This window comes from Notamacropus eugenii, chromosome 6 (genome assembly GCF_028372415.1).
Source record: "Notamacropus eugenii isolate mMacEug1 chromosome 6, mMacEug1.pri_v2, whole genome shotgun sequence".
Lineage (NCBI taxonomy): Eukaryota > Metazoa > Chordata > Mammalia > Diprotodontia > Macropodidae > Notamacropus > Notamacropus eugenii.
The window spans coordinates 200,454,406-200,480,334 of record NC_092877.1 but is presented as its reverse complement, the minus strand read 5'-3'; the positions used below and the strand labels follow the sequence as shown (position 1 = coordinate 200,480,334).

At 37.6% G+C, this 25,929-nt stretch overlaps 1 protein-coding gene across 1 annotated transcript in view; it reads left to right on the top strand.

Moving 5' to 3' along the window:
• The first annotated feature begins 2,298 nt into the window (after positions 1-2,298).
• FHL2 (four and a half LIM domains 2) overlaps positions 2,299-25,929 on the top strand; it is a 111,335-nt gene continuing 87,704 nt past the window's right edge. Inside the window, exon 1 of the mRNA XM_072621762.1 lies at positions 2,299-2,388. The gene's annotated coding sequence lies outside the window, so the exon portion shown is untranslated. The remainder of the gene's footprint in view (positions 2,389-25,929) is intronic.

Below are 25,929 nucleotides of genomic sequence, written 5' to 3'. Positions count from 1 at the left end.
TTAGATGTGGTATGAGTTAATGATAATCCTGGGGACTTAAGGCACAGCTCATCTTACTTAACTCAGCCAGTGCCTTAATGTATAATCTTAGAGAAGTCCAAAGTCATTTAACTTCCCTTTTTCTCTTATGCTCTTTCAAAATTTGGGGGAAATTATACCTTCGGTTGGATTGAGAAGTAGAACTCAGATCCATCACTAATTTGTATGAGCTTTAGAAATGTATTCAAATTCAAATGAAATAGGCAAAAATTACCATGCTTTTTGGAAAGGGCATGAAAATTCTTGTTAGACACATGGAAAGTGGTACTATTATAGTTGTTGTGACGTATATAGTCAATGGGCAACTCTTTCATGCCTATTATCTTCTATCCTTTTAGTCTCCTGTCTTCTGAAATAAGTATTGTGAAATGCTTTATGTGAGTGCACTTTTCAAAATTAAATAATCAGAGTTGTTTATGATTAGCTATTGGGGTCAAATGCTTACTTCAGCATTTCCAGGATCTCCAACTAAACTACTCTTTAGATGACAGCCTATCAGCAGCTCTTCTACGGTTCTCAATTCAATTCACCAAGCATTTAAGTTCCTATTATGGACAAGGCAATGCATTATTCCCATTATCAAAGGTGATGTATTAGAGTAGATAGAGAAGCCTACTTACGGTGATAATCATCTTTCCGTTTTTCTTTCAGTAACCTTTAATTTTAATTCTTTTGAAATTGGCATTCCATGATTCTCAGACACATGACAGTACTGGGAATTTTTTTTTTTTTTTGTCTAAATTCTTGGAGTCAGAAAGACTTGAGTTTGAATTCTTCCTCAGATACATATTAACTGTGTCAACCTGGGCAAGTCACAACTTCTTTGTGCTTCAGTTTTCTACCCTAGAAAAAGAGGGAGTTGGAAGCTGGTAGCCTCTGAGAACCCTCCCAGCCCTAGGTTCATGATCTTATGAAGATTTTTTAGCTTTATAGGACCTTCTAGAGCAGATGTGTTAAACTCAAATAGAAAGGGGGACCACTAATCCATACATCAATATATTGACTTTAAAAGTCAATGTTCTATTGTATTTTTATTTATTTTATTTTTTATAAATATGTATATATATACATATATGTAATATATTTATTTCATTAAATATTTCCCAATTATATTTTAATTTGGTTCAGGCAGGACTCCCATGTTGCAGACCACAGTGTGTTTAATACCTCTGTTCTACAGCATGTATTCAGCTGCTATAACCCAAAAGAACCCAGTCTTACCTCCTTAACACCATGAGGCATCAAAGGGAAGCATGAAATAAAAGTAAATGATCACAAAAAGTCACTCTTTAAATAATATCTGGACTGATGTAATGTCTTGCAGTAAGTTAAATTGTAGTCATGGTTAGATAATTTCTGGCCCTGAGGTGAAGGATGTAGTCAGCTTTTAATAAGTGCTTATCTATTGACTGAGAGGCACCCTATTAGCATTCCACCACTCCTACCACATGCTCATTTTTATTTTGTCCTTCCTTTTTCTCTTTCTCCTTCCATTCCTTTCTCTGAAAGCCTTTCTCTCTCCCTTTCCTTTTCTTCCATTTCACCTGTTTCTAGCTTAGGCTTAACAGCAATACACAAGGTCTTCTACATTGACTTACATACGTGGAGCTCAGGAATTACAAACATACTTGTTGTTCATTATTACTGCCCCCACTCCCCCCACAGGCTATCCAAGGGTGTGATGCCAAGATTTTCACGATGTGAATCTTCTCATGAGGATTAAAGAAAGTCTTGTGGGGTAATAGTTTCAAGAACAGGACTTGAAAGCTCACCACTAGAAGATGATGGAAGAGCCCTCACTGATGCCACAAGTGTTTTAGGGTGACTGAGTCAAAGGTACTTCCAGTTCCAAGCTACCTCTAAAGGGCTGACTTCTGAAGTTATCCCTGGCCCTCCAAACCTGTAATATGTTCCTGACACACCACAGTTGTGGCAATCTAACAGTCTGTCATAGGCTTGATAAAGCTGAAATTCTCCCCCTTCCCCAATATCCCCCCTCCACTTTGCTTGCTGAGTTATTTACATAGGACAAGTGTGTCCTTGGACTGAACTGACCAAAAGGGGAGCCTGGCAGCCCCCTGTCATTGGAAAGTCTGAGCTGTCTTAATTCAGATGCCTTAAAAGGCTTCCATAGCTGAGGTGCTTCAGTTCTTATCTTTTGTGGATGGCTGTTCCTTTAGTGATACTGTATTTATAGCTCCCTCTGGCAAGAGAAGACCTGTCTAATTACTAAAGACATAGTTAGGAGTAATCCAATAAAGCAGTAAACCCCTGCACTGGCTGCTGTCCTCTCATTTCAGGCAAGGGAGCCGACCAAAAGGAGCTACCACTGACTGGGTTGTAGCCGAGGTAAGGACAAAATGACTTGATCCACAATAATTTCTTTTCCCCTTCCTTCCTCTCCGGTTCCTGGGCTACCAGCAAGATAACAAATACTTAATGTGGGGAAGCTTTGATGTTTAGGGAGGAGAGAGCTTTAAAAACTGTTAGCTTTCCCTTCAGCCGTTTCTGCCTACACAATGTCTCTTCATGCCAGTCTGGGACTGCCATCCAGGTGCTAAACAGCTGGGCTCATTATGCAAAATCCTGTCCCTCTGCAGACTGTGCTGAAAGAATATTTTTCCTTCCATGTGGACCATTCTTCCCATTCAAATAGAAAATTGCATGGAAAAGGGTTTGGGTTTTTGGGGGGTTTTTGGCAAGGGGGTTTCTTTTTCCTTTTTTGCTTCACATACACTGAATATTTGGAAACTGGAAAATTCCGAAACAATAAAGAACAACAAAAAAATAGGGATGAAAACCTCCATATTGCATTTGAGGCTTTGCTCCGTGACAGCATTTCCTGATGGCCTGCGGGTGCCTCTGGGTGAAAGGCAAATCACTGATGAGACTGATTACACACTGGGAAAGTATGTTTAAACAAAACGACTTGTTATGGCTTATAGTATGAAAGCACAAATAGCTGTTGTGGGCTTTCCAAAAGGAAATGCAGTCACGCTTTTGCAGTGGACTCTGGCCTGATGTGCCTAGGACTGAGTCATGAATGCAAGAGCCCAGCCAACGCCTTGGCACCCCATGTTGGTTGCTTAGTTACTTTTCCTCAGAAGCCAGGCAAGTGCTATTTCTTACCTCCAGTCTATGAAAGAAAGCAGTTTGTGGAACCCCTTTAGGATGTAAGTACTGGGGGCCAAGTCTAACCCCTGCTTTGTAAAGCAAGTCATATTTCGTGAGATTTTAAGTACTTGTATTTGTGCTTAAGAAATGTTGGGGGAGGGGAGTTGACTAATGGTAGATCTACATCCTTGTAATAAGTGCTTGCTCTACAATGGGGCTCATGGTCAGATATGATAAACAAGAGTTTATGGCAAACAGAATGTGTTGTTCAGCCTTTCAGTCGTGTTCAACTCCTTGTGACCCCATGGACCATAGCACACCAGGCCTTTCTATCCTTCTTCATGTCCTTCACTCTCAAAGTCTCTCCAAGCTCACGTTCACTGTTTACATGACACTATCTATCCATCTCATCTTCTACCATTCCATTTGCCTTTTGCCTTCAATCTTTCCCAACACCAGAGGCTTTCCCAATGAGTTCCATCTTCTCGTTATGTGGCCAAAGTATTTAAACTTCAGCTTCAGTATTTGATCTTCCAGTGAACAAAGTGAATTAATTTCTTTGAGTATTGACTGATTTGATCTCCTTGCTGTCCAAAGGATTCTCCAAAGTCTTCTCCAGCAACACAATTTAAAAGCATAAGTTCTGTGGCGCTCAGTTTTCCCTATAGCCTAACTCACAGCCACACGTTGCTACTGAAAAAGTCATAGCTTTGACTACATGGACCTTTGTCAGCAAGATGATGTCTCTGCTTTCTAGCACGCTGTCTAGATTTGCCATAGCTTTCCTTCTAGGGAGAAAGTGTACTTTAATTTCAGACTGCAGTTACTGATTGCAGTGATATTTGAGCCCAAGAATACAAAACCTGACACGAGTTCCGTTTCTTTTCCCTTATTTGCCAGGAAATGATGGGACCAGTTGCCAATATCTTAGAGGTTTTCTTTTTAATGTCAAGCTTCTAGCCAGCTTTTACACTCTCCTGTGTCACCCTCATCAAGAGGCTTAATCTCCTTCACTTTCTGTCATCAGAATGGTATCATTTACATATCTGAGATACCTTAATTTCAGCTTTTGATTCATCCGGTCTGGCATTTAGCACAAACGTATCTATAAAAACATGCATATGCGTATAACACAGTATGTTCCAAATGTCTTAGTGCAGTTGTCAGCTTATTAAAGTTTAAATTGCACTAAGACTTTTGGAACATTGTATAACAAAAATAATTTACAACACACACATATGCTACATTATTATACATTATGATAATATAGTATGCTTTCTGTGTACACAAATGCATTATAGTACATAGGTATATGGCCAGACTAGACCATATGTAATTTATAAATTACAACTATATTTGTGACAAATCTAACCTACATGTATTTGAATTTCACAAAATTTAAGTGTAAAAATTAAATTGTAGTCAGTGTATTTTAGGGTTGCTTCATACTTCAATATTAAATTAATCAGAGCCATCCTTCCCTAAACCATTCTGAATAAATGAGAGTTCACTAATCCTGATGTAGAATCTCAAATTCAAAATCAAGTTAGCTCATTGATATTCAATAATATTAATTTATCACTTTCTGGGTTTTCAAAGCACTTTATATATGTTATCTCATTTGATCCTCATTTAACACACAGAAAGAAAATTGCTCCAGAGTACTGTGAAGCTACTTCTACTCTAGCAAAATTATCAGCAAAAAAAATGAAAAAAAAATTAGTTTAGCAATTTTTAGATTAGTCTATATGACACCAAGCATCTAACTTTATTGATTTGTTTTCTACCCAGGTTAATTTGGCTTCCTGTAATTGTACTCTCAAAGGTCTTTAAATCATGGTTGGACAATTAAAAGCAGCAATAACATGTGCTTTGAAGAATTTGGTATTTAACAGATGTATTTTATAAATGTCATGCTATTTTTTAAAATGCTATCTTGTAAAAACAAATTTTTTTTCTAACAGAGAATTTTTAGAACCTGAGGCTGTTAACTTTTTCTAAACTAGAAAGATCATTTTTAAGTTTGAGGAGTAAGGATAGAGAAAGAAAAAACTTTTTATTCATTTTAATAGCAGTCTTTTCCTCTAATTAATAACTGATGATGGAAAAATGGTCAAATGAAATCAGAACAAGTTAATGTCATCATCAAGCCATTCAAATAATTCACATAAGCTATGTTTATGTGTTTCCAACATACCTATGAGTATTAAGAAAAATACCTGTAGTAGAGAAAAAGGAGAGCTAAAATGCATATTGAGGATATAGCCAAGGGAAAAATACAAAAATTCCATTTTGGTTTGCAAGCATTTTGCATTTCTTTGCATTGTGACATCTAATTAGAATGAGAGAAGGTAGAAATATCTGAACTAGCTGTGGGGAGCCATTTGTTTTCACAAGGGATGAGTTGTAACTGTGTTATGTTTGCTGCTTGGGCTCCTAAGCTGCTTTCTCCTAGGTTGATCTATCTAGATCAATTTCAGTAATGTCAATCTGTGGTTTAGTACAAATACAAAATGAAGGACGATAGGATGCTGGTTTAGTCTATTTCTTCTGAGACCAGCTGCATGTTTCCCAGAGCTCAAAAATGTTGATATCAGTATTATTCAACAATCACTCCCATAAGTTCCAAATTTTCTCTCCTTCCCTCCATACTCACTCCTCAAGATGGCATGCAATCTTATATGGGCTCTACACATACATTCCTATAAAACACATTTTCACATTAGTCATGTTGCATAGAAGAATTAAAACAAATAGGAGAAATCATGAGAAAAACAAAACATAAAAAAAGAGAAAATAGTCTGCTTCATTTTGCATCCTGATTCCATAGTTCTTTCTCTGGATGTGGATGGCATTTTGCATCAAGAGTCCTCTGGGAATGTTTTAGGTCCTTGCACTGCTGTGAAGGACTAAGTCTATCAAAAACAATCCTCGCACATTGTGGCTGTTACTATGTATAGTGTTCTCCTGGTTCCACTCACTGCATTCAGCATCAGTTCATTTAAGTCTTTCCAGGTTTCATAAAGTATAGAATGACTTGTTATAAGATTCACCATGCATACTTTTTCCAATCATCCATCCTGAGTTCAATCATGTGTCTTTTTTAGAAGTCATTAAATAGAAAACTACTTTATTTTACTTATCTTGAATAAATGTTCAATTTTTAAGCAATAGAATGAGAATGATCATCATCTTAGGTCAGGAAAAGTCAGTTTTGTTCATTAATTCAATTAAATTCAAACATTTATGAAGCACATATTATTTATAATTCACTATGCTAAATACTAGAGATAAAAAAGAAAAACAAGATAAAGTTCTTATCTCCAAGAAATTTTCATCCTAATAGAGAGGGTATAAGATATGTCCAAAAACAAGTATAATATATGTTAGAATATAAGTGCTGTGCCTGTGAAGTTTATTTATTTATTTTACCCCAACGACATTTAAGTTATATTACATTTTCCTTATTTTGTTGTTGTTCAGTCATTTCTGTCATGACTGACTTTTTGTGACCATATTTGAATTTTCTTGGCAAAGATATTGGAGTGGCTTGCCATTTCCTTCTCTAGTCCATTTTACAGATTAGGAAACAGAGGCAAACAGGGTTAGATGACTTTCTCAGGGTCACACAGCAAGTAAAACCAGATTTGAACTCACAAAGATGAATGAGTTTTCCTGACTCTAGGCCCGGCACTCTATCCATTGCACCACCTAGCTCCCCCAGATAACTATAATGTACATTAGACCATAAATGCTATGACTGTGAAGTTGATTTTTTTTTACCTTAGTGATGTATAAGTTATGTTATATTTTTCCCTACTTAATTTCCTCATATTAGAATTGATCTTTCATTCAAGCCTATTGACTTGAAACTCTACTCCAATATCTTATCTATCATTTCTGCTTCATATCATCTGTCAACTTTAGAAATATGCCATTGAGAAAAAATGTTGAACATCACTGGGCCAAGGAAAGACCCCTGGAATACTCCTCTATAGATACCACTCCAGTCTGACATAGAAACCATTGGTAATACATCAAACCAGTTCCAAATTCAGCTAATTATATAGTGTCATTTAGCATACATCTTTCAATCTTATCTGTAATAATAGCTAGAAGGATTTTGTCAAAGATATTTTGACTGCATTTTGGATAGTGTATGTCTGTGGCATTCTCCCACCTTCTAATCAATACCCCTGTCAAAAAATGAAATGAGGTAAGGCTGATAAAACATATTTTTGTTCACATCAGTGTGAATGAAAATTTTAAAAGTCTATTAATGATAACCACTTCCCTTTCTAAGTGCTCAAACACAACTTATTAAAAATATATGTTCTAGAATTTTGCCAGAAATCAAAGTTCATCATACTATATTGTGCCTACTCCACCCTCTTCCCTTTTCTGAATATCAGGTCCACATTTATTCACCTGCCTCCTGTCCTCTAGCACCCTCTCCAGTTCTCCAGTCTTTTCAAGATACATTAGAGTAGTTCAATAATCACATCGGCCAGGTCTTTTGGTACCCTCAGATAGAGTTCAGCTGGTTCCAGTAACTTGAGCTGGATAGCTAGGTGCTGTCTTACAAATCAATCAAACAATCTTTTATTTAAGTTCCTGCTCTGGGCCTGAGAGTATGCTAGGCACTAAGAATCCAAAGACAAAACCAAAACAATCCTGCACTCAAGAAGCTTTATAGCCTTTGGATATGATAGACCTCTGGAGAAAACTTAATGGGAATAGAAAGAAATATACCTCTTTCTCAGTTGTCTATAGCACTTTCACAAAAATTGATCATGTATTAGGGCAAAAAACTTCACAAACAAATACAGGGAGAAAAAATACATTTAAAATTTATTGGTGGAGACAGCGTGTATATAAGCATAAATCTCCAAATCAAATACAAGGTAACCTTGGCAAAGAAAGCTCTAGCATCTGGGAATCAGGGAACGATTCCCCTAGAATTATTTTTGTTTGTTTTCATGCTTTGTTGTTGTTTTTAAAGACTGGACTTCCCTATTTCACCCAGAATAGAAGTTCAGGGCCTACTCATAGATCTGATCTGACTGCTGATCCACACAGAAGCTTTAATCTGCTGTTTTCAACCTGGGGCAGCTCAGGCTTCTTCATCAACTTGGTGGCCCACCGCTCCCAGAGGATCATCCTACTGATGCCAAGTTTTAATCGGACACCAAACAAGTTTAGCACACTGCAGCTTAGAAATACCAAGCATAAGCAATATGCCAGCCTCGGCATCCCTCGTGGCTGGGATTACAGGTGTTGGCCACCACATTTGGCTTGGGAAGTCATTTTTAGCCATGTTTGTTTTATCCTGTTCAATGTGAAGATAATTTCTCTTGGCAGAAAAAAATAACACTCAAACCACAAACAAAATTAGAACTTAGTAGTTCTAACTTTTCTTCTTTGTCCATTATTATCATCCCTGAGCATTGGTCCTACTCCTTTTTTTGTACATCTTTTTGCCTTTAACAGTTAAAAAAAAATCTTATTTTTGTTTCATTTTGATTCATTAACTGCCTCAGTCATTTTGAGCTTCAACAGCCTTACCAAGGACCATACAATCTATTTATATTTATCCTCCATTTCTTGTCCTTGCTTTCATCTTCTTTAACTATCTTTTAAAATTTTAAGTTGGTTACTGAATTTCTTCATCCAAATGGGTCTTCTTCCCCTCTTCTTCCTCATGAAAATAATCTTTATAAAATATCTGAGATTACTGTGCATAAAATCAGCTAATAAGAAATACGTATTATTTGATGAATATATATGTATTATACAATATATATTATAATGTATTACAATACACATATTACAATCTTTTATATATTGTATATACAAGATCAAGCTTCTTTTCTTATTCAGTATTTTATTTTTCCCCAGTTGCATGTAAAAACAATTTTTAACATTCATTTTTAAAACTTTGAGTTCCAAATTCTTTCCCTTCCTCCCTTTCCCTCACTTATCGAGAAGGCAAGCAATTCGATATAGGTTATACACGTGTAGTCATGTAAAACATATCCATAATAGTCATATTGTGAAAGAAAACATAGACACCAAAACATTGTCAAGAAAAATAAAGAACGTAAAAGAAAAAAGTGTGGTTCAATCTGTATTCAGACACCATCAGTTCTTTCTCTGGGGATGTAAAGCATTTTTCATCATAAGTCCTTCAGATTTGTCTTGGATTGTTGTATCGCTGAGAATAGCTAAATCTTCACAGCTGATTGTGAGATATGTCTTCTTGAGAGGAAGTGTAGGTATCATTCAGTGGTTCCCAAATTTTTTTGGTCTCAGAACTGCTTTACACTCTTGAAAATTATTGGGAAGCTCTAAAAACTTTTGTTTACTTGGGTTTATTTATCATATTAGAAATTAAAATATCTTAGTATTATTATTATAAAAATAATTTTTACCTTGAAAATCCCCTAAGAGGGGCACTCTGTGGGTACCTGGACCATACTTTGAAAGCCACTGGTATAATGGATAAAGGCGACAAGACATGAGTTCAAGTCCTGTCTCTGACTAAAACTAGCTATGTCAATGTCATAGGCTCCTCTTTAAAATTATATATTACAGATCAAAAAGTTCCTCAGACACATAAAATCATAGATTCAGGTAAAACAAAAAAGATAAAAGAACATCTAGAATGTCTCTTTTCTGACCTAGGAGTTTTCACTCCCAACAAAGAACATTTTTTGTTTTGAATTTAAATACCATTCAACATGAATCTTTCAAATTTCCTTTGGGGGAATCTCTCCTACTGTGCATTGACCTTTTTAGAATCAGCACTTAGAATAGTGCCTGGCACATAGTAAGCATTTAATAAATGTTTATTGATTAACTACTTATGCATTTACCAGAAACTGTGAAACAATTTTTCGTTTGGATCCAATTTGAAGAAAAGAAAAACTGGCTCAGAGAATAGTTTTCTTATTTCAAAATCTCAAATGCAATTACGTGAAATTGTGGATAACACCAATCTACTTTTAGCCCTTTCTCCCTCCAACTAAAGTACGAAAATATAATAAAACATCTCACATTAGTATATTTAGTACAAAGTAAAAATAAAATGCCTTGATTATTGTATTCACAAAAAGAAGCCTAAGGAATTATTTGGAAAGTTTTGAAAACCAAATTGATTGATAAAGTTTAAACTATTTAACATAGTTTATCTAGGCTCATAGAAACAGTCATTTAAAGCTAGTAAGGATGATGGAGGACATCCAATATAATCCTCTCATTTTACAACTAAGAAAACAGATTTAGAGAAACTACATGACTAAGTCAAGGTCACACAGACAGTATGTGGCAGAGTGAAGAGTTGAATCTAGATCCTTTGATTCTAGTATGCTTTCTGTTATACTATCCAGGGATAGGAAACCTGTGACCTCAAGGCCACATGTGGTCCCCAAGTGTGGCCTTTTGACTGAATCCAAACTTCACAGAACATATCCTCTTAATAAAAGGATTTGTTCTGTAAAACTTGGATTCAGTCAAAAGGCCACACCCAGGGACCTACAATGCCATATGTGACCTCAAGGCTGCAAGTTTCTTGTGTATTCTTTCCTCTCTAGATTTTCAAGAAACTTTCTCCTAGTTCAATTCAATTCACCTCAATAAATGTTTATTAAGGACCTATTATATGCCAGGCACTGTGCTAAGTGATGGATACAATTTTTTTTTAAAGCCAGTACCTGTCCTCAAGGAGTTTATAGTCTAACAGGGGAATTTTGCTGTTCAGTTGTTTGAGTCATGTCCAACTCTCTCTGATCTCATTTGAGGTTTTCTTGACAAAGATAGTGGAGTTGTTTACCATTTCCTCCTTCAGTTCATTTTGCAGATGAGGAAAATGAAGCAGTGTTAATTGACTTACCCAAGGTAACACAGCTGGTAAGTGTCTGAGGTGGCATTTGGACTCAGGTCTTCCTGACTCTAGATCTGAACCTAGCTTCCCTGGACTAATGGGAGAAGATAATACACAAAAGAAATTGGAAATGGACTGAGAACACCAGGGAGGACCCAACTTGGGGCATCTTGTTATATGAAGTTGAAACCAAACAGAGCTGTAGATGAGAAATTGAGTGAGCTGAAAATCCAATTTCTGACCTTTATAAAGGAAAAGCATTGAGAAGAGTTTAGTACTCTGCCATCCAGCCCTCTAAGCAGAAGAAAGTTCTCCTCCTACCAGTCTGACCTCCCCTTTTCTTTGCAGTTGATTTCCATGCCTATAAAACCTGATCTAATCTCTGTCCTGAGCTCTAGTTTCCCATCACCTTTTGGGCATCTCAAATTAGATGTCCATTAGATATCTCAAATTCAACACGAGCAAACAGAACTCATCTTTTTCCCTAATTTTTTTCTTCCAACTAAGGAAGAAGAACCAACCACCCTTTCACCCTGGCTCAAAATCTTAGTCCTTGACTCCTCATTTTGCTTCACTTTTATCTTCACAACATCTTCCATATGTATTCCCTTATTTCCACTCATAGGCATCACTCTTATACAGGCTTTCATCATTTCTTGCCAAAATTATTTCAATAATCTCTTAATTGGTCTCCCTGACTCAGACCTTTCCCCAATCCAGTCTAATCTCCCACTTAGCTATGAAAGTGGTTTTCTTAAAGGACAAATTGTCAGCATTATTTTGTTCAATATGAGTATTACTGGTTCAATAGACTCCTTTGGCTTTCTAAAATCTTCTGGATCATACATAGATTTCTATGGCATTTAGAGCCTATAACCTGGCCCCTTTCTGCCTTTCCAGTCAACTTATACTTTATTTCCCTCTGTGCACTCTATAATCCAGCTATAATGACTGTTCTTTGCACATGACACATGGCAGTCTATCTCTTGACTCAGAGCACTTTTTCTGACTTTCCTATGCCTGGAACGTTCTCCCTCTGTGTCTCACTCCTACCTTCCCTATCTTCCATCCAGATTCAGCTCAAAGCTCACCTTCCCAAAAAGGCCTCCCCAGTCCTATCCTTCCTCTCATATTACCCTGCGTTTACACAACATGTATCTTTTATGTACAAGCATTTTCCTGTTATTTCCCTCAGTAGAATATAAACTCCTTGAGGACAGGGACTTAGCACTTAGCATGGTGCCTAGCATCTAGTAAGTGCTTAATAATTCTAATTGAAGGATGGATTAAGAAAATCGTCCCATAACTACCCAGTAGGAAAATGGTTACAATAGTATAAAACAAGGATCTGAATATTGTCCCTACTTAAAGAATCACCATCTTTTTCCAATTTATAGTTAATAAATGGTACTTGAGAGGGTTCTTGGCCCAAATTCTTCAGGGTTATGTTTGGTGGTTATATTGGCATTTCATGAGAAGCAATGATACATATGAAAGCAGAAATAGCCTGAAATGAAGAGTTAGAGGTCAGAATGGAGAGTGTGTTAATGATATTTTGGGAAAACTCCTTTACTCCAAATACATAGACCTTGACCCTCTGAAATAATCCATCACCCCAACTTATTTAATTCCATATCTTTTTAAAAGAAAAAAGAATAATGAAATGGAGTGAGTCAAATGTTAATACAAAGTTTCAGGATGAAAAGAATATCATAGAGGAGTGAAAGGTGAGAGGGAGGGAAGGAAAAAATATTTATTCAGTACCTACTATCTGCCAGGCACTATGCTAAGCACTTTACAATGATCTCATTTTATCCTCACAACAACCCAGTAAAATCAGTGCTATAATTTTCCCCATTTTACATTTGAGGAAACTGAGGCAGACAGGTTAAGTGACTTGCACAAGGTCACACAGCTAGTAAGGATCTGAGGCCTGATTTGAATTTCAGGTCTTCCTGACTCCAGGATCTATGTACTGTACCACCTCATTGCCTCAAGGTATTGAACATGTACTTACCTGTTGAATTATTATTTTGAACTTTGATCTAACAGACCATATATTATATTATTGTGATTATAAGTATGAATTAAAATTTTGAGAGGCAATAGGGTCTAATTTGCTAGGCCTTCAAGCTGAGCCAGTCTTAGAGTCAGAAAGCTCTGGATTCAGGTTTTGCCTCTAACATGTGTGACCCTAGGCAAGTCCCTTAACTTCTCAGTGCCCCCAAGCAGTTCTCCATGACCACAAGATTCAGAGTAAGTGCCAACCTTGGAATTCCTTTCACTGATATAACACAGATCTTAAAAAATGAAATTTATCAAAATATCGCTGTCAATTTTATAAAGCTACATTTTCTGGAAAATATATTAATAATTGAAACATTGTGATATACTTATATAAGCATACACACATACACATACATATATACACAAAGTTTCTAAATATATAAAACAGATGAGATTGCAAAGGAAACATATTATATTGAAATACAATTGTCAAAATATAGATTTTTTTTTTAAGTTAATGGACCCCAGGTTAGGAACTCCTTGTTTATTCTTCTTTCTTCTGGTTTCTCCCATTGATTTTAATTCTTCTTTACAACTGATGTGAAAATATGTTTAATATGAATGTATAGGTAGAGCCTATATCAGATTGCGGGGGGAAAAAAATCTAGAACTCAAAATCTTATGGAAGTGAATATTGCAAACTAAAAATAAATATATTTTTTTAAAATTGCAGCTCAAAAAAAAATAAACTATAAAACAATCCAAAAAAAAAAAAAAAGAATTCCAGATTTAAAAAAAACAAGTGTTCTGAGAAGGGGTCCATAGACTTCACTAGACTGCTGAAAGGGTCCATGACAATGAAAAGGTTTCAGAACTCCAATTTTGGGATTTCCTGACAGTCAGAACTACCTCTTGCCATGATTTAGAAATGTGCAGCAGGAAGTAAAGGGAAGAATTGTTCAAGGCGTTCTTAGACATTTGAAAGAAAATTGTAAAATTATTAGCTCTTCTCTCACTTTTCCCCTCTTCCCCACCACCACCATATTCCCCTTATCTTTCTTGGCCTCTGGTTTCAGTTCCTGTTTCCTGCCCCCCGCAGCCTTCACCCATAGGGGAATACTCACTTGCACCCTTGTGTATGTGTGTGTGTCTGTCTGTCTGTCTATCTGTGTGTCTGTGCCATACGTGTGGGCAGACGCGTGAATATTTCCTTACATTCGTACTGATCATAAAACCAGGTAACAAATACTTGAGCAAGGAATATTCAGTAACTTCCGGGGGGTTTCTATAAAGAGACACAGGGCAGGAAGCAGGAGGCATAATTTGGAAAAAAGGAAACGATGTGGGGGTGCTGGGAGTAAGAGCAGCGCCAGTGGTCTCCCCACCATCAAAGGTTGCTTATCACATATGGCTAGAGGGAAAGAAAGAGAGGTGAAGCTTAGTGGAGATCAGAAAGGAGGAGACCCAGGCAGGATGTCTGGAAAAGAAGATAAAGCAAGCTGTAAAGGAATTTTAATTAATACACATGATGGTTGCCTTTTTCAACCATGTGTTTTTCATTCAATTGGGTTACGTTTGAACTGTTATGGAGCTGTGTCTCCTGATGAAGATAAATTGTGCTGTGACTTATTGGAAATTTCATACACAGATACAATATGTGCCCCACTTTGGGAGGGAGAGACAGAGTATTGGAGAGAGACTGTAAAGAAAAGAATCTAGTGCTGATTGCTAGGGTGGATGTAACCTTGCTTTTCCAGAAAAGTTTATTAACTGTGCTAGACTTGGAGTCAGGAAGACCTGAGTGCAATTACTGTCTCAGATGTACAGGTTACTTATGTAACCCTGGGCAAGTTACTTAACTGCCCAAACTCAGTTTTCTCATTTGTAAAATGATGACAGTGATATTACCTAAGTCATAAAGTTGTTCTAAAGATCAAATACTCTGCAAACTTTCAAGAGCCACAGAAATTTTATCTAATCTTATTAGCACCATCATCAACGTCATCTCTTGGTTATACAGCACAGTATTTTTATGGGGACCTGGAACATTGTGCAATCTTCAGCTATTATACCAGTTCAATCATTGCTGAAAGGTGTTCTCTTCTGAAGTGAAATTTAAAGGCAGTTTGATGTCTTAGAATGTGTGTGCCTTTTACGCTACAGAATTTGCTCCAGGTACGAAGACCCGAAGATCAACATCCTTCCCTTTGTACAAAGTTCTATGGATTTTTTTTCAGTGACTAAATGCTGAAAAGAATCAGCATTGTCTGGTTAATTGCTAAAAATACTGGGGTATAAGTCAAAACCTGTTCTTGACATTGTTGAGGATTTTTCACTGAGATTCAAGAAATTTCCTTGCTCTGTACCTCAGTTTCCCTTCCTAGAAAATAAAAATCATATAACTGTACAGAAGCATTTGTGGTGATTCACATATAATCACTGATATTGGAGTGGTTTGCCATTTCCTTCTCCAGCTCATTTTACAGATAAGGAAACTGAGGCAAACACGGCTAAGTTACTTACCCAGGGTCACATAGCTAGCATCAGAGCAGATCTGAACTCAAGTCCTTCCAACTCTAGGGCTGGCACTGTCTGCTGTGCCACCTAGAGGCTCTCTACCAATACATAGCAGCACCTATCCTACAAACGTACAGTCTGAGAGCTATCTGATGCCCTGAGATGTTAACTGACATGCATGGCCAGAATTGATCAGAGGTTTTGCTGATTCTCAGAAGTTCTCAATCCACTAGAAAATATAATTTCATGAAATAAATATTACATGAATTATTATCACTCTCCTCCTGGGAACATTCTCTTCTCCGGGTTTTCACGATAGCACTCTCTCTTGGTTTTCTTCCTACCTGCCTGACCACTCCTTCCCAGTCTCCTTTGTTTAGGAACCCTTAAACTGTTCTCTTTCTGTGATCTCATCAGTAACCATTTAATCAGTAACAGTTTAATGATCAACTCTATGTAAATTATTCTATGTCTGTGTTTCCAGTTTATCTCTCTCTCCTGAGAATCAATCGCAACACCATGGGGTGTTCAAGGAGGACTAAAATCTCTGGTGTGAGGTCTTGCCAAGACCTTTTCAAAGCTGTTCATCCACTTTTGGTGTCCCCCTGTCCCCCAGTGTCTCATCTGTGGTTCCAGAAAGCTGTAGCATGAGTAGCAGCCACATCCCAGTAAAACTGTCTGGTCAGATGGATTAAATTAGGTGGAAGGTCACTGACATGCCTCAAGCCCTGCTTTCCCAAGCATGTGAAGATGTCTTCTGATGAGAACAATTTGTTCCCATGGCCAGGGAGGTGACTGAAGCAAGCACTGTAGAGCACTTAGAGCTATGGCAGTTGTTGAAGATACCAAGGTCACCCACTGCATCCTGGACCATTGCCAATTAGCCTGCCTTTCGTCTTGCCAGTGGACTTGGATAACTTTGGAAGAGAGAGTGAGACTGATGACTGTGCAACTCTGTCTCACTTAAGTCCGGTTCCCAGCAAGTCAAGGCATCACCTGTGATATCACTGGGCCTCCTTGAAAACGAAAGGCGAACAGCAGACATTTTACATGGGATATTCCAAACACATTTCAAGCCCAACAGATCTCGAGCAGAACTCATTATTTTACCCTGTCCAACGCATCCCTTTCTAAACTTCCCTGCTTCTGTTAAAGACATCATTCCTCTAACCTCCCAAGTTTGTAACTTCAACATTATTCTTGACTTCCCGGCTTCCCTCTTCCCACATAGAAATTGACAGATCTGATTTCTACCTACACATCTTTTAAATTTGCATTCTTCACTGTACTTGTATAGCTCACATCTTTAATTTAAGCCTTTATCACAACTCCCCTAGCCTAGACTTTTGCTGTGGGCTCCTAATTGATCTTTACCTCATTTTTCCCAAATTGCCAACTTTGTTAACCAAAGATCTGACCATGCTATTCCCCTACTGAATAAACTCCAATGGCTTCCTCATATCTTCAAGATAAAATATAAATGCCTCGGTTTAACTTCTAAAGCACTTTGAAAACTGGCTTGAAACTACTTTTCAGACTCATCATATATTATTTCCTTTTCTGTACTCTGTGATAGCACCAACTGACTTTCTCTTTTACTCACATATTTGCAAGCCACTTCCTATCTCTATACCTTTGCATTGGCCGTACCTTATGCCTAGAATGCACTGCATCCTTATCTCTGTCCCATAGAAACCTTTTCTTCCTTCAAGAGACAGTATAAGGGTCACCCTTCCAATGGCTAATGTCCTTTTATATTATCTTGTACTTGACTATCTTGTGTTTATTTAGCATGTACTTCTGTATGCCTCCCTGGATAGATAGATAGATAGATAGATAGATAGATAGATAGATAGATAGATAGATAGATAGATAGATGATAGAATGCAAGCTCCTTGAGGAGAAGAATGGTTTCATACTTTATATAAGGTGTCCTAAAAGTCCTAATGTAGTTTCAAATAACTAAAGCTTAAAACTTCAATAAGACTTTTGGGCACACAATTTGTCTGTCTGTCTGTGTTTGTCCTTCATTTTTGAAGAAGACCATGACATTAGAGATGACATGACTTGCACTTGACTTTGTTTGGACTGAGGGAGGGCTGTGCAAGGTATTTGTATGGCAAGTAGCTGAAAGAGTGCCTGGCAGAGAACAGAAGCTAAATAATTCTTTTGGATTGATTGACTTATCTTTTTTCCCAATGAAGAAACCAAAACTCAGATGATTGAATGGCTAGCTATAGTTATACAACTAACTAAGAAATGTCTGAGGTTGGATTTGAATCCACATCTCTTGATTCTAAATCCCATCCACTATTCTCTTCTCCACATGGTCCTTAAAATGTGTTTTGTTATTTTTTTGAAGAAGTTATTGGAAATCCATTAAACCTGGCTGGCAGTTTTTAATCAAATCCACACAAAACATTTTTTATTCACTAGAGGTAGGCAGCAAAGTGGGTAGAGTGTTGAGTCTGAAGTCAGGAAGACTCATGTTCCTGAGTTTAATTCTCACCTCAGACACTGTGTGACCCTGGGCAAGTCACTTAATCCTGTTTGTTTCAGTTGCCTCATCTGCAAAATGAGCTGGAGAAGGAAATGGCAAACCATTCCAGTATCTTTGACATAAAAACCCCAAATGAGGTCACAAAAAGTCAGACTCAACTGAAAATGACACAACAACAAACATTTACTAGATAACCTATTGCAACTGTGGTATAGTGAAAGGAACTTTAGATTTAAAGGTAGAAGACCAGAGTTTAAATCTCAATTCTGATACCTACTAACTGACCCTGGAAAAGTCACATAATCTCTCTGATTCTCATTTATAAACAAAGATAAAAATAATTGCATTACCTATTTTACAGTGCTATTGTGAGACTCAAATGAGGTAATATATTTTTAAAATTTTTTTGTTAGAGCACAAAAAAAATCCAGCAATTATGATTCTTTGAGTTCCCAAGGTCTATCACATTCAGCGTTCATTCACCATTAGCCAGAATTAGCACTCTCCTGGGTCATCACCCCCTTTCATCAATTCTTACAGAGCAATAATATTATAAAACATTCTCATAAAATTTATTCAGTCATTCAGCACTTTGATGGACATTCACTTTGTTTCTAATTTTTTGCTATAACAGAAAGTACTAGTATGAATACTGTTGTGCTTATGAGTACTTTCCCTCCGTCTTTGACCTCTGGGTGATATGCATAGTAGTAAGATCTTGGGGTCAAGAGTTTTCTCAACCAAGTAAAGTACTTCTTAGGTATAGCTCCAAATTGGTTTCCAGAATACTTAGAGCCATTCACAGCTCCACCAATAGGACATTAGTCTACCAGTTTTTCTAACAACTGTTTTTATTTAGTGTTATCATTGCCAGTCGGAGGGATGTGCCATTATTTTCTATGGGTGTGAGATTACACCCCCAGAGCTATTTTAAGTTCCATTCCTCTGATAATTAATAATTTGGAATATTTTGGCTGTTGTTAAGAATGCTTTCATTTTTCTTTTGGAGAATTGCTTATTCATATCCTTTGACTCTATATCTATTTGGGTAATGTCTCTTATTTTTACATGTTTATAATGATTCTATATGTAGCACTTCCTCCAAAGTTTCTTCCCCAACTCCCACTCCAGTTGGTGGGCTGTGACTCCAGAGGACAGCTGGCTAATTCTCCATCAGAAACCTAGGGAAAATCTTAAGGGACTGGGGTTTCTAGAACCATATTCACCAGTCCCTACTGATCTATTGCTCATTGCTTGTCAGCCAGTAACCTCAATTAACTTTCAGTAATAGTAATTTACTAAGGAAAAGGTCAATATTTTTCAGGAATTAGAAGGAATTAAAGAATAATTATATACTTAAGTTTAATAGGGGGTAAAGAGACATGTGTCCTTTTATAATCCAACTTCTTTGAGAAGTTGCAAAGGGAGTTAAATAAGGCCTAACAATTTTGTTCTGTTTTGAAGGTCTTTTTTTTTTTCAATTATTTATTTATTTATTTAACTTTTAACATTTATTTTCACAAAATTTTGGGTTCCAAATTTTCTCCCCTTTTGTCCCCTCCCTCCACCCCAAAACACCGAGCATTCTAATTGCCCCTATCACCAGTCTGCTCTCTCTTCTATCATCCCTTTCTGCCCTTGTCTCCATCTTCTCTTTTGTCCTGTAGGGCCAAATAACTTTCTATACCCCTTTATCTGTATTTCTTATTTCCTAGTGGCAAGAACAGTACTTGACAGTTGTTCCTAAAACTTTGAGTTCCAACTTCTCTTCCTCCCTCCCTCCCCATTCCTTCCCTTTGAAAGGCAAGCAATTCAATATAGGCCAATCCTGTGTAGTTTTGCAAATGACCTAACAGTTGTGTTGTATAAGACTAACTATATTTCCCTCCATCCTATCCTGTCCCCCATTACTTCTATTCTCTCTTTTGATCCTATCCCTCCCCATGAGTGTCGACCTCAAATTGCTCCCTCCTCCCCATGCCCTCCCTTCCATCATCCCCCCCACCCTGCTTATCCCCTTATCCCCCACTTTCCTGTATTGTAAGGTAGGTTTTCATTCCAAAATGAGTGTGCATTTTATTCCTTCCTTTAGTGGAATGTGATGAGAGTAAACTTCATGTTTTTCTCTCACCTCCCCTCTTTTTTCCTCTACTAATAAGTCTTTTGCTTGCCTCTTTTTTGAGAGATAATTTGCCCCATTCCATTTCTCCCTTTCTCCTCCCAATATATTTCTCTCTCACTGCTTGATTTCATTTTTTTAAGATATGATCCCATCCTCTTCAATTCACTCTGTGCACTCCGTCACTATGTGTGTGTGCATGTGCGTGTACATGTGTGTGTGTAATCCCACCCAGTACCCAGATACTGAATAGTTTCAAGAGTTACAAATATTGTCTTTCCATGTAGGAATGTAAACAGTTCAACTTTAGTAAGTCCCTTATGATTTCTCTTTGCTGTTCACCTTTTCATGCTTCTCTTCATTCTTGTGTTTGAAAGTCAAATTTTCTTTTCAGCTCTGGTCTTTTCATCAAGAATGCTTGAAAGTCCTCTATTTCATTGAAAGACCAATTTTTCCCCTGAAATATTATACTCAGTTTTGCTGGGTAGGTGATTCTTGGTTTTAGTCCTAGTTCCTTTAACTTCTGGAATATCATATTCCACACCCTTCGATCCCTTAATGTAGAAGCTGCTAGATCTTGTGTTATCCTGATTGTATTTCCACAATACTTGAATTGTTTCTTTCTAGCTGCTTGCAATATTTTTTTCTTGACCTGGGAACTCTGGAATTTGGCCACAATGTTCCTAGGAGTTTCTCTTTTTGGATCTCTTTCAGGTGGTGATCTGTGGATTCCTTGAATACTTATTTTGCCCTCTGGTTCTAGAACCTCAGGGCAGTTTTCCTTGATAATTTCATGAAAGATGATGTCTAGGCTCTTTTTTTGATCATGACTTTCAGGTAGTCCCATAATTTTTAAATTGTCTCTCCTGGATCTATTTTCCAGGTCAGTTGTTTTTCCAGTGATATATTTCACATTATCTTCCATTTTTTCATTCTTTTGGTTTTGTTTTGTGATTTCTTGGTTTCTCATAAAGTCATTAGCTTCCATCTGTTCCATTCTAATTTTGAAAGAACTATTTTCTTCAGTGAGCTTTTGAACCTCCTTTTCCATTTGGCTAATTCTGCTTTTGAAAGCATTCTTCTCCTCATTGGCTTTTTGAACATCTTTTGCCAATTGAGTTAGCCTATTTTTCAAGTTGTTATTTTCTTCAGCATTTTTGGGGTCTCCTTTAGCAGGGTGTTTACTTGTTTTTCATGCTTTACTTGCATGTCTCTCATTTCTCTCCCCAGTTTTTCCTCCACCTCTCTAACTTGATTTTCAAAATCCTTTTTGAGCTCTTCCATGGCCTGAGCCCATTGAGTGGCATGGGATACAGAAGCCTTGACTTCTGTGTCTTTCCCTGATGGTAAGCATTGTTCTTCCTCATCAGAAAGGAAGGGAGGAAATACTTGTTCCCCAAGAAAGTAACCTTCTATAGTCTTATTTTTTTTCCCTTTTCTGGGCATTTTCCCAGCCAGTGACTTGACTTCTGAATATTCTCTTCACACCCACTTGGCCTCCAGATCCACCCAGCCAGCGCTTGGGGTCTGAGATTCAAATGCTGCTTCCAAGCCTCAGGGCTTTGGGCAGGGGCAGGGCTTCTATTCAGTGCCAGATTAAGTTCAGCTGCTCAGGTGGGGGCAGGGCCACCTCAGTTCCCTCAGGGGGTTTATGCAGAAACCTTCAACAATAGATCCAGGTTCCTGCCTGCTTGGGGAGCCCTGGTCTGCTCCCGCCTCTGCTGCTGCCTCCCAAGGGGGCCTGAGTTATGGGGGCACCTCACTCCCCTCTCGGCAAGCCAAGAAAACCCTCTCATCAACCTTTGGGGCCCGTGGATGGAGGGACCTGTGTGGCCACTGGAGATTCCATCCCTGAAGCCTGCTTGGATCTGCTCCTCTCAGTGCTGCGCAGCCAAGGCAGGGCTGGGCTCGGCTCCGGGGTCTGCAGCTCAAAGGACCTTTTGTGAGAGGTTTTCAGGGCTCTCTGGAGCAGAAATCTCATCCACTCTGTTGTTCTGTGGCTTCTGCTGCTCCAGAATTTGTTGGGAGTTCTTTTTTACAGATATTTTATGGGCTGTGGGTTCAGAGCTAGCGTATGTGAGTCTTTCTACTCCGCCATCTTGGCTCCGCCCCCTTGAAGGTCTTAAGACAGGAAAGAAAGAAAAGCAGGGAAAGGAGTAAATAGGGGAAGAAATAGAAAAGGGGAGGTGATTATCATAATTGGAGTGAGCAGGAAGAAAAGTTATACAAAGATAGAGGTGGGAATGAGGGAAACTGGGTATCATACAGACCTCATTCTTATCTGAACCTGACAAAGGAGGTTTGAAACACACAGAGACAAGAGTTTATTTCTAAAACAAAAAGCAAACAAAAAAAAAACAACCATTAAAACCAAGATAGGGAAAGGGAAGAGGCACATTTAGTGAAAAGATACATCTGGAGAGGGAACATTCATCAAACATGAACAAACTTCAACTTTGTAGGGATCAAAAATGAAAGGGGGGAGACGCAGAGGGAGGAAGAGAGACAGAGAGAGAGACACAGAGAGAGAGAGAGGGAGGGAGGGAGGGAGGAACGAAGGACAAGTGATTGAGGTTGACTCAAGAGGAAGAAAAGACGGCAGTGGTACGAACACAGATTACTTCAATTATCGAATATTAGTTGATGACACTCCTACTACCACTGTTCTCTGTGAAGAAGGTCTACAGGGAAGGCAGAGAGAGGAAAAAGTATAAGAGGATGACAGGAAATACATAATTAATAATCATATCCATGAATGTAAATGAGATAAACTAACCAACAAAACAGAAGAGGGTAGTAGAATGGATTAGAAAGAGGAATCCATCAATGTCTTTACACAAGGATTCACATAAATTAAATGTAAGGATTCACAAAGATAAAATGAGGGCCTAGAGCAAAACTTATCATGCCTGAGAAAAATTTTAAAAGCAAGGGGTAGTACTGTTAGGTCCACATCCCAAAGACATTCAAAAGGGGGGAGGGGAAGGACTTCTTTGTACAAAAATATGTATAAGAATTGGAAATCAGAGGAATGCCCATTAATTGGGGAATGGCTAAACAAATTGTGGTATATGATTGTAGTGGAATATGATTGTGCTATAAGAAATGACAAACAGGATGATTTCAGAAAAACCTGGAAAGACTTACATGAACTGATTGATAGTGAAGTGAACAGAACCAGGGGAACACTGTACACAGTAACGGCAACACTAGTCAGTGACGAACTGTGAATGACTTAACTCTTCTCAGCAATACAGTAATCCAAGGCAATCCCAAAGGACTGATGATGAAGCATCCTATCTACCTCCAGAGGAAGAAATGATATTAATTGAATACAGACTGAAGCATGATACTCTTAATTTTCTTTTATCCAAGTCTTCTTGTACAAAATGACTAATATGGAAATGTTTCACATAATTACACATATATAATCTATATCTGACTGCATATTATCTCAGGGAGGGGGGAAGGGAGGAAGGGATAGAATTTGGAACTCAAAACTTTAAATAAAAATGTTAAAAATTGAGGGGAAAATAAATAAAATTGCTTTAAAAAACAAGGAGTAGCAATTATGATCTCAGACAAGGCAGCAAAAAATGTATACTGCTGAAAGAGATAAAATGGAAACTACATAATGTTACAGATATTATAAGCAATAAATATTTGATTACCAATGGTTTTACATATAAATACTAAAATGAAAACTTAAATTAGAGGGAAGAGTAGACATTATGACTGTAATAGTTTAGGACTTCATTGTATCCTTTTTGAACCTAGAGAAATTTTAGAAAAATTAAATGTTTTAATAGAATTTTAGAAAAGTTAAATATGACAAATCTCTGACAATTACTAAATTAGAATAGAAAGAAGTATACATTTTTTTCATCTGTGAACGGCACTTTGATAGAAGTTGATAGTGTGCATAAAAAAATTCATAAATAAGGACAAGCAGAAATATTATACTAATCTTTTACTGACTACAACTGGATGACTACAAAAGTATAAAATACCCAAACTAACAGAATAAGAAATTTTAAAATTTAGTAACCCAATCTCACAAAGTGAACTTGAACAAGCCATAATCAACTCCCAAAGGAAAAAAAATAACATAGAGGACCAGATGGATTTGTAAGTGAATTCTATCAAATTTTCTAATAATAATTAATTCCAACATTACATAGACTGTTTGCAGAACAATATTGATGCAGGGAACTTCCTAGTAAGCAAACTCATTCTATCAATTCACTTTTTCTGCTGCCCAAGATTTTAGAATTTTCTAGAGAGCTGAGAGATTAACTGATTTGGGTCACATAGTAAGTATGTGTGAGATTTGAGACTTGAACTTGGTCTTCTTGGTTCTGAAACCAGAGCTCTTTCTCTCTGTCTCTGTCTCTCTCTGTCTCTGTCTCTCTCTGTCTCTCTGTCTCTGTCTCTGTCTCTCTCTCTCTCTCTCTCTTTCTCTCTCTGTCTCCCTCTCTCTCTCCCTCCCCCCCTCTATTTTTCTTTGATGCCTCTTAAAAAAAGAAGGGATCTTACTGAGTCTTTTCTTAATATGATTGGTTTAAAACCTACATTAACTGTAATACAGAAAGATCTTTTCATTAAGATCAGGGTAAAGCAAGGGTTTTCATTATCACCACTATTAGCTGATATAGTTCTAGAATGTTATTATTTCTCTGATGGCATGGTCTTCTTCGGCAATGAAGGACTCTGCAAGTTTCTCACCAGGATTTGATTCTAAGCAACAGGCCTATGAGCTTGCCCTGTTTAGAGTTTCAGTAGACTGCTTTTGGACTGACTGACTCATCCATAGTCAATCAAGTGGAATATCTTTGCTGCTTCAGAATGACAGAACTCTAGGCTTTACTTTGCTTCCTGGAATTCCTGCCCTGGCTATTCTACTATACACTTCAGACTAAGCTAGAATCTGGAAATGAGAACCTGTTCTACTCCTGGAGACAGCAGTAGACACACAACTGCACTTCATTGTGAGCTTGCTGCCCAGTCCACAGCCTAGGGCCCTCAATAGCCTCCCCCCAGCCCTTGAATGCCATCTCTATGTAAATGTCCACCCTGGATCTATGACCTGGAACTGAGCTGTGAGCAACAGAGCTGCTAACTGGCATCTGTTTCTTCACCCTACATAAGTATAGGCCCCTCTATGCTGCCCTGATGCACAGCCTCTCCCTACACTGGAATGCTCTGCTCAGCTTTCTTGACTAGACTCAATCCAAAGACCTGGACTGGAAATATGACCCCATGCCTCCCTTTTGTTTACAATGTGCATAACGTTTCCTCCTAGTAGATTGTAAACTCCTTGAGTGCCTAGCATTGAGCCTTACCAAGTAGTGCTTAATATGTACTTGTCCATCACTGGTTCTTTGAGGAAAATTTTTTTTTAATTTTTTTCCTCATATCCCCCATATTTAGAAAAGTGCATGGTTCATATGGTTCATAGTATGTATTTAATGAATGTTTCTTGAATTGAATTAAATATTCCTTGCATTCCTGTGTGTTCCTTGGGCTCCCTTTAAATCTCATTAGAATTCAATTTAAACTGGGAAGATGTCGGATTTGTAAAGGTAGGAGGGAAAACTAAATCCACAGTGAACCTCAATTGTGTTGAGGGTGGGGGAATTTTAGAACCTTGAGGTGAAGGTCTTTTGTGTACCATACACATGGCAAATAACTTATTAGGTCATATTACCAATCCGCCCACACAAGCATTTCATAGCGAAGCCTTAAAGTTTC